This window comes from Chiroxiphia lanceolata, chromosome 9, assembly GCF_009829145.1.
Source record: "Chiroxiphia lanceolata isolate bChiLan1 chromosome 9, bChiLan1.pri, whole genome shotgun sequence".
Lineage (NCBI taxonomy): Eukaryota > Metazoa > Chordata > Aves > Passeriformes > Pipridae > Chiroxiphia > Chiroxiphia lanceolata.
The window spans coordinates 29,396,722-29,406,263 of record NC_045645.1 but is presented as its reverse complement, the minus strand read 5'-3'; positions in this window follow the sequence as shown (position 1 = coordinate 29,406,263).

Below are 9,542 nucleotides of genomic sequence, written 5' to 3'. Positions count from 1 at the left end.
AACTTAGTAGTTTTGTGGGTAGGATTTCAGGAGAGATTGGGTACAGGAATGGAGGAAGTTAGATGAGCAAAGGGCTTAGAGTTTACACGGCTGTCTAAAGGTTTTATATCACATTTTGAGCTCTGATGAAACAAAACAGTGAGAGAATAATTGCAGAATATAAGAAAAACATTGCTGAGATATCCAGAGGGACCTTTGCCTGCAATGGTTGCCCCAGTGTTATTTTATTCTAATTCAGCCAAATCACATCATAATTAACAAGAAAAACAAAAAAAAAGTAAGAGTTTGGATGAAAATAACAATGATAAAAGCAATCCAGGTGCTGTTCTGAGAAATGCAGATGAAGAGAGAGGATTTAAGTGGAAGAGGGAAGCAAAACAAATAGAAAAGACTTCCCTGGTGAGCAAAGCCTTTTTACAGTGCAAGGATGATAATAATAATAATAGTATCAACTGTGTGTGTTTTATTCAGGTTTTGTAGCCTTCTTACTTATACTGAGAAGAGAGATGGGAAGGGCTTGGGAGAATAGAGAGGGATGGGAAGGGCTCCGAAACAAAAAGTCTGTCTGCTGTTGCTTTCTGCAGGTTTCTCCCTGTCTTCTGAAGGAATAAAAAATACAAACCCTCTATATTTCAAGTCTCTACCAGCTCTTCCCCTTCCATGAGTGCCAGTCTTTGCTGGCACGGTGGCTGTGCCTGCTGAGGGCGGAGGTGCCCTCCCTTGCCCCACAGAGGAGGCAGCACTGTGACTGCTGGGCCTGATTGCTCATTAAGAGGGGAGTTTTAGGGCAGGATGGTTCCTGGCTGGCAGGTGACAAAATCGTTGGAGGTGTGTGCTGAAGCTGGAGCCAAGACCTGGAGGGGGAGAGGTGGAGGACTGTAAATAAGGACACTTGGAGCCTGTCTGTGCAGTGCCAAAGGTGTTCCCAGCCAGGAGCGAGCTGAGCCCGTCACACACTGTCCCTGCCTCGAGCTGCAGGTCACTGCTGCTCCTGCTGGGGTTGTCTCTGGGAGCCAAAGGAGACAATCCGGGTGGCTTTCACTGGAAAAATTCACAAAATAGACAAAAGCCCCAAGGTTGGCCAATTTCTGACCAATTTGGTCAAATTTGCTGCCATTTCCTACTCCGTCCACCTCTCTCATCCCAGTGCCTGTGTGCCTTCCCAGCCCCAGTCCTACTCACCACATCCCACTCCTCAGCAAGACACGGAGGGGCTGGGAAGGGAAGGGAACTGGGAAGGGGCTGGAGCAGCAGGAGCAGCTGAGGGAGCTGGGGGGGCTCAGCCTGGAGCAAAGGAGGCTCAGGGGGGACCTTCTGGCTCTGCAACCCCCTGACAGGAGGGGGGAGCCGGGGGGGGTCGGGCTCTGCTGCCAGGGAACAAGGGACAGGAGGAGAGGGAACGGCCTCCAGCTGTGCCAGGGGAGGCTCAGGTTGGACCTCAGGAGGAATTTCCTGCTGGAAAGGGTGGTCAGGCCTTGGCAGGGGCTGCCCAGGGAGGTTTGGAGTGCCCAGCCCTGAAGGTGTCCCAGGAAGGCCTGGCCGTGGCACTCAGTGCTCTGGGCTGGGGACAAGGGGGACATCGGGCACAGGGGGGATCCATGGGCTGGGAGGGCTTTGCCAACCTCAGGGATTCTGGGATTCTGTGGACAAGGGCAGGTAGTGACAGGACAAGGTAGAACAGACACAAACTGACAGAGAGTAGATTTAGAATGGATATCGGGAAGAAAGTCTTGGCTGTTGGGGTGGCGAGGCCCTGGCACAGGTTGCCCAGGTAGGGCTCTGCTCCCAAGGAACAAGGGACAGGAGGAGAGGGAACGGCCTCCAGCTGTGCCAGGGGAGGCTCAGGTTGGAACCTGGGAAAACTTTCTGCCCAGGAGTTGTCCAGCACTGGCACAGCTGCCCAGGGCAGTGGTGGTGTCACCATCCCTGGAGGTGTTCAAAAATGTGTAGATGTGGGACGTGTGGACATGGCTTAGTGGTGACAGTGGCAGTGCTGGGTTAATGATTGGACTTGATCTTGGAGGGCTTTTCCAACCTGAACAATCCCATGATTTTAAGACTTGCTCCTAAATGTGCCATGTATAAAGATCAGATCTAGGAAAAAACCCTCAGTGAGTGTGGGGCTTTGGCACAGCACTGTCTGAACACGCCACACTCTTTTTCCAGAAGCCACTTGCCTTGAGCTACCTCAGGGTTAGCTGTAAGTCCCAATTTCTCATGCCTTTTCTCTGGCATTAATGTTGCTACCTCATATTCTCGTGCTTTGGCATCTGCTTCTGCAAACAGTTCAAATTCAAGACTGACTCACAGGATCTGAAGGGCAGAACAGTCCAGCACTGATTTTTTCTGCTGTTTTTTTTTTTTCCTTGTTGCAGATGACTACAGGCCATGCATGGCAAAGAAGAATTCCACCCAACCTGTGCCATGGGTGTTTTAGAGCAATATTATCAAGCCATATGAATTTTTATGCAGGTCCCTTAATGAAGTGCCTGTGTTTGCTCTACAGACAGTGTTGTTTGGTGTGTCACAGATCATTTTCTGCAGAACTGAGATGATTGTTGCAGACGTGCAATCAATAAAATGTTCTGCTTCAAACTGGCACACTTGATTTTCCTCCCGAAATTTTGGTCAGGCTTAATGGGAATAAATTTCCAGGCAAGGCAGTCTCTGAGGACGTGCAGGAAGGACACTGGAAAGGTCTATCCTTTGCCTCCAGTCACTGACCACCAACAGTTCCTGAGAAAATCCCCTGGGAATTGCAGGGGATTGTGCAAGATATATGTGGGTGTTGAAGCAGAGGAATTGGTCATAAGTGGAATAAAATTTGCTGCATTTAGTGGCAGTTGAGCACCAGACTTCAGGAGATCTAATCAGGGGGAGTCCAGAGAAAAAGAGAAAGCTTTAGAAATGATGACCTACAGGAAAAGATTGAGGCAATTGTGACTTTTGAGGAGAAAAGCAACGAGGGAAACATGATAGTCCAATCTTCCAAACTTCTACTGCTGATGAGAAGTTTCTTCTCCATACCAGGGCAAAAAGCTAGTTGGCAAGGGAAATTTAGCCTAACAATGAGCCTAAATTAGGCTTAGCCTAAGATTTCCAATGGTTTGAAATAGGTGTTGGGATAGACTGACTGAAGAGGTGATATAATCTCAGTCACTGGAGGTTTTAATCCTTATCACTGGATATTTTTAAGACCAAAGGATACATATACAAGAGGAATTCAGCAGAGGTGCAGGGTTTGTAGCCCTTCTTCAGTGTTTTCATGTGTCTCATTCTGCAACTAATACGTACACATACAAAATCGCAAGTATTTCCAATTTTTTCTCCTCAATTTTGACGTGTAGCTTTTCTTTGTGCTTAAGTTTGCTCAGGGATTGTTTCATTTCAATAACATGGTCTTTTCAGAAAGTCTTCTTCTGGGAATAAGGGGTATTCTGCCCAGATATTTGTGAATCACTGAGTCACAGAATCCTGCAATGGTTTGGGTCGGAAGGGACCTTAAAAATCATCTCTTTCCAACCCCCTACCATGGGCAAGGACAAGTTCCACTAGTGGAATTTAGTCACTAAACTAATAAAGAAGGGAGAAATTGTCTTTCAGATTTTTGGAGGAGAGTTCTGGCCTTGTCTCTGTTGACATTGTTGATGTTACCATAATAAAATAATTACAGGCAGAAATTTGTGAGTAATCAATGCCTAAATTTCCATGTTTCTTTGTAGAGAAGAGTTTTGCCTGAAAAATAAAGTGAATTTCACCTGACAGTTAAAACTACTCTCTGATGATAGCAAGTAACAATTTAATGTCTTCTGGTTACTTACAGGTTACTGAGCCTTTTGGAATATGTTTTCAATATTTTTTTTTTTATTGGTTTAAGTTTTCTTCCTCTGAGCAGAAAAAAAAAATAAAATATTCAGTTGTAATAACAAATTCTCTGATGACACGAAAACATTATTAAACAACTTCAATAACCTCCAGAAACATAAATGTAATATAGGAGAAACATTCCTTTGCAAAAGTCGATTGGAGGCAGGGTTTTGATACAATTTGTCAAATCCATCTTGTTTCTAAAACCTGATGGAAGTTAATATTGATTGCCATTTTAAAGCACAGCTTGTCAGCTTAGTTCCACTCAGCTGCCAGCATTGTCATTCCCAAGGTTTATTTTGCCTGTGCTCTCAGATCTCTGAGGCTGCTGGAGCATGTTAGAGCTGGTAATAACACAACTGACTGATAAACAAAAGCTGTTGAGTATCAGCACAGCAGAGTGAAGTGGAGCAGTAAAATCTCTACCTGTGTCTGGGTTTTGAATGTACTAAAAGCACTAATCAACATTTATTTAAAGAAAGAAATGCAGTAACAACAGAACGACAGCAGTCTGGTATCAGTTCTTTCTCTAATATGCCAGTAATAAATAATATCTGTCCTGTATTTTATTTGGGTTTTTGATATCTGCCCAGTAGAATTATAAATTCCAGGATTAAAAAAAAAACAAACAAAACATTATTACCTATCACTGTTCTTTTCAAGTATGAAAATTTGCCTTAATATCTTTAATTAGAAGGATTTCTGTTCTGGCACTTCTGTGTTTTCCTGAGAGTGCATCTCCCTGGGAGTGTCCTCAACGTGCAGTTCTAGGAGTAGGGAAGTTATGCCAGGCCTTTTTTGGGGGTCTCCACTGCAGTGTCCCTGATCCATGCACAGCTGGAGCCTTCATGCCTGGGACCCCAAGCTTTCCAGGCAGAGGGACATCGGAGATGCTTCCAGAGCAGCATTTCCCAAACTCTGACCTCACTGGGAGGGAGGAGGGTGACCAGAACCCAGGGGAGAATTTGGTCTAAAATGCCAGAAGCACAACAAATCCCAGATTTTGAGGTACCATGATACATAACTAGAGAGGAAAAGGATGATGCTGACAGGAAGGGGGGCTGCTGATTACATGGCCCTGCAGGTGGGCAGGAACAGGAGCTCCTTCTCCTCTGGAAACCCCAGACCTTTCCTTCCCGGGCGAAAGAAGAGATTCACACATAAAACCGTCTCTGCCTCGTGCTGACAGTTGTCTTGATATACTCAACACACTCCTAAAACACTCAGAGTGCTGTTCTTCCCTTGAATCACTGTTTTTCACGGGGAGCTTGTTCAGCTGGAAAATGCCTTGGCTGGCAGGACCCTGGGAGGTCGGGCAGCACATCACTGTCCGGCCGAGTTCCAGCCTCCTCCCTCCCCACATCTGCTTCGGGAGTTCTTTTCCATCCAGCTGGATGATTTTCTACCTATACTTGTAGGGTGCAGAATGTTCCACTTGCCTGTGAAGGCTTTATTAGCACCTCTATTTTGCCCTGTCTGCTGATTAATGGGGCGAACGACCCCAAATCCACACGGGTGCAAACTTCCCGGTACTTCGCTGCCCTCGGAGAGACACGAAGGAAAAATCTCCCCACACGATGCGTGTGTGCATAAAGTGATTTATTTAAAAGGCACAGTGTATTAACAGTGCTCCCACCCATGTGCTCCTTCTCAGACAGAGACAAATTGCCCTCTCAGCAGCTGGGCTTGCCAATGCCATTTGCACTTTGCTTTGCCAAGTGACAGGAAACTCAGCTCTGTCCCCTCGTCCCCCCTGAGCTGTCTTGTTAAAGCACATTTGGGCTGCAGGAGCTGATCTGCAGCGCTCAGTCCGGGCACTGGCACCATGGAATGGCTGGGAAAATATGGAGGAGTTTTCCTGCTGAAGGAAACTTTTCAACACCTCCCCATCATTTGCTCCGGATGCTTAATCCCATTTAAATAACCACGTGTCAAACATGCCCAGCCATCAGCTTGCAGGTGGCCTTGCTGAGATTTTTCAGCTTGAAGTTTTTCTGCCTCTCGTTGCAGAAATTTTTTGCAGGGATTGTTTTCCCCCCAAATATTGACTTTTTGGTTTTGAGGTTACTGTTGACGTGCTCGGGCACAGGAGTTGCTCAGCCCACCCCAGGAAAAGAGGCACATTAAGAAGATGAATGCATTTATCAGGCAAATCAGCTGGCTGATTATATACTTTTGGGTTTACCTGCAAGGCATTGTTTGAATAAATCCTTTTTCCCCCTGTAATTCCATGTGCAAACAGCTGTGAGTCCTCATCTTTCAGTCCCTGGAAGAAGTAGCTCTGATTTATGGTGTTTACCTGGCAGTGCCCGTGGGTTGGTACCGAGCAGGCTTCAATCTCCACTTCCTCAAAGAAAACAAAATCTTATTTATTAACAATGAGAAACCTACAGGATCCTTTGCAAGCATTGTCTGACAGCGCACTGCCAGATCCAGAGAAGCCAATTAGTGCAGGAATGGAAAAGGATGAACTTCGGGTAGCTCCACTCTGTCCTTTTGCTGCTGGGGGCACCCGAGGCTGTAGAATAAAGGGAAGGCAAAGCTGGATTTCTAGATCAGATGACCTGCACTGGCTGCTTTGGCTGTGACAATTGGGGTTTTTGCACCATTTCTTTCAGGACACCTGTTTCATGATTTAATCATTCAGGTCGCTTAAACTTCTGGGGGTGAACTAAAAATAGATGCTGAGTTTGAGCCATTAGTCTGGCTCTGTATTTCCCAGGGAACAACAGTCCAACAGTGCTGTGAAAAATGATGGTTTGTTTGGGTTTTTTTAAGAAAAAAAGAATAACTGAACCAGTGCAAAAAAACCCCAGACCAAATGAAAAAAAAAACAACCCAACACCAGAACAAAAACAATGAATCAAAAAACCCCCAAACAAACACCCAAAGAAAACCAGTAAATTAAAAACCCCAAACAACCCCCCAAAAAAACAATGAATCAAAAAACCCTAAACAAAAACAATTGATAAAAAAAAGGAAAACAAAACCCAAACAAAGACAATGAATTAAAACACCCCAAACAAAAGCAATGAAACAAACGTCCCCAAAACAAACCCCCAAACAAAAGCAATGAAACAAAAACCCCAAAACAAACCCCCAAACAGAAACAAACAATGAAACAGAGACCCCCCCCAGACAAACACCCAAACAAAAACGGGGAATCAAAAAAACCCAAAAAAACCACCTAATAGAAAATAATGAATTAAAACCCCCAAACAAACACTCAAACAAAACCAATGAAACAAAAAACCCAAACACCCAAATGAAAAAAACGAATAAAAAAGACAACAAATGAAAACAATGAATGAAAAAGCCCCAAAACAAACATACAAACAAAAAGAAAGAAAGAAAGAAAGAAAAAAGAACAGACAGAAAAACTCGTTTACTTTATGCACAGAGAATTTAAAAATATTCAAAACCGTGAGAAATTGTGAGGGAGGAAAACAGTCAAATCAAAGATGTTTCTATGGCACTCTTAGGTGGAAAGCTGTCTCAGGCACTGTTTAAAGTGCTTGTTAATCTTCTGCCTGAATATTTCCCAATCAGGAAAAGAAAGAACAAAGTACAGAACGCTTTTTTTCGTTAAATTAGGTGAAATACTATGAGATGTATTTAACTGAATGATTCTCTGCTGAGCTCTCAGACATTTTGGATGTTGATTTTGGTTTTTTTTTTTTTTGTTAATAGATGTGTTTTTTTGCAGTGTTCGCCACGATGTATTCATCAATCTCTGGCTTCTGAGCTGTTTGTCATTCGGAACAGGCCACTCTCTCCCGGGTGACTGCAGCACTCCTTGATCCCCCAACTGAAACGATTATGGCCAAAGATAATTAAACCAACAAATGGCAAACAGCGAATAGCAAATAAGGAGTATCGACCCTGTCTGAGCAGGTACAGCCTGTTTGCAGGTGGATCCAGAGGTTTGGATAAATGACCAAGGAGCTGTGCAAACAGCCTGTTTGCAGGAGCACTTCCAGCTGGGAAAGGAGAAGGGGCAGGAAAACGGCTCAATTAGGTCTTGTGAGCTTGAGTAACACAAACACTGTGCCTGGGACAGCTCAGCTTGGCTTTTGTCCCTCCAGGTCTCTGGAAATCACTTGGAGCTCTGCCAGTTCCACCGGGAGCACAACCAGTTTTCATCATAATATTCAGTCGAGATCAGTCTTAATATTCCAGGATTACATTTGTCATCTGGTTCAATTAGATCCTTTTAATGTCCACATTAGTAAATGTTGTTTAGTTGGGTAAATTACCATCACATGGGGAAATGTGTTCGGTGCTGCTGTTTAGATGTAGTGTCACTGTGGTGTTTTTATAGGAATAAATATATTTTTGTGATCACAGAATCATAGAATAGACTCAGAACATCCTGAGCTGGAGGAGACCCACAAGGAGCAAGTCCAGAGGAGGCACCAAGGTGAGCAGAGGGATGGAGAATATCTTAAAGGTCTTTTCCTACCTCAACAATTCTGTGATTCCATGGTCAGTGTCAGGTTCTGACAAAGAGAGAACTCCTGAAGTCTGGAATCACCTCTTTCCCCCTCACTCACTTATTTTGCACAGCCTGTGGTGTTAAAACTAAGATGTGCTGGGGAAATTTTCCACATTAAACATACTTCCATTAAGATGGAATTAAGCATAATTCCATTTTAAACATTAAAAAAATGTTCCATAAACATAATTTTCCCAGCATGATGGGAAAATGTAATATAAATATAACAACAAGGTTGTTAATCAGGACTAAAATGCATCCCCAAGTTGGTGTAATATCTGCTGCCTGCCTGACCCCAGAATTCTGGGCAGGTTTACCTCTTCTTGTAGACTTCTGAACTTTTTAAAAGTGTGGCAAAGAAGTGCAGGTAATTTAAATCAATAATCTGGTTCTTGTCTGACAGCTTTGGTATTTTATACATATTCATACACTCCTTCAAAGCTGATTTCTCTTTATTCTTCAGAGGGTGAGAACTTCATTGCTAATCAGAACACTATTTCTCCTTACAACTTCCAGCAAATGAATCTCACCCCGTTGTTTAAATTGAAATTTTGAGCTGCCAGTCAAGACAGGTCAAATGGGAAATGGAAAAAAAAAAGTAGGATCCCTGAGTACAAAGAGCAAATATCATCTATATGCACAAACACCCCTGGTTCCGTGGATTCTCCAGGAGGTTTGTCTCCATCCAGATGGCAGCTATTCACATGGCCTTCCTACCTTGAGAAGTTATTTCAATTCAAAGGAAATAAAAGCTTTTAAAATGCCATCCACTCGCAGTAGTTGACTGTGCCAGCAGGTTAAAATAGCTCTGAAATGAATATTCCACTTCAGACTGGGGGTGTTGCTGAGGAGGGTGACCCAGCTCTGTCTGCAGCAGCTCCTGTCACAGTTTTTCTGGGAAAAAAAAAAAAATCCAACCAAATAAACAACCAAAACCTCTAGTGTGGAGAGAAACCTCTCCTTGGTGCTTTTTTGTGTTTTATTGTGCTTTATTGTGCCTTTATTCCCACAGCAGCAGGAAATCCAGGCCCTAAACCCTGAGGTCACCACCTGAGAGATGCTTCAGGAACAGCAGAAGCGAGGAGTTCTTGTCCTGATGAATTTTGAGTTGATGACTCCACCAAACTCTCCAGAAGAAGGAGAAACACAAAGGTTTAGTGGCTGATATGAGAACGTGGAG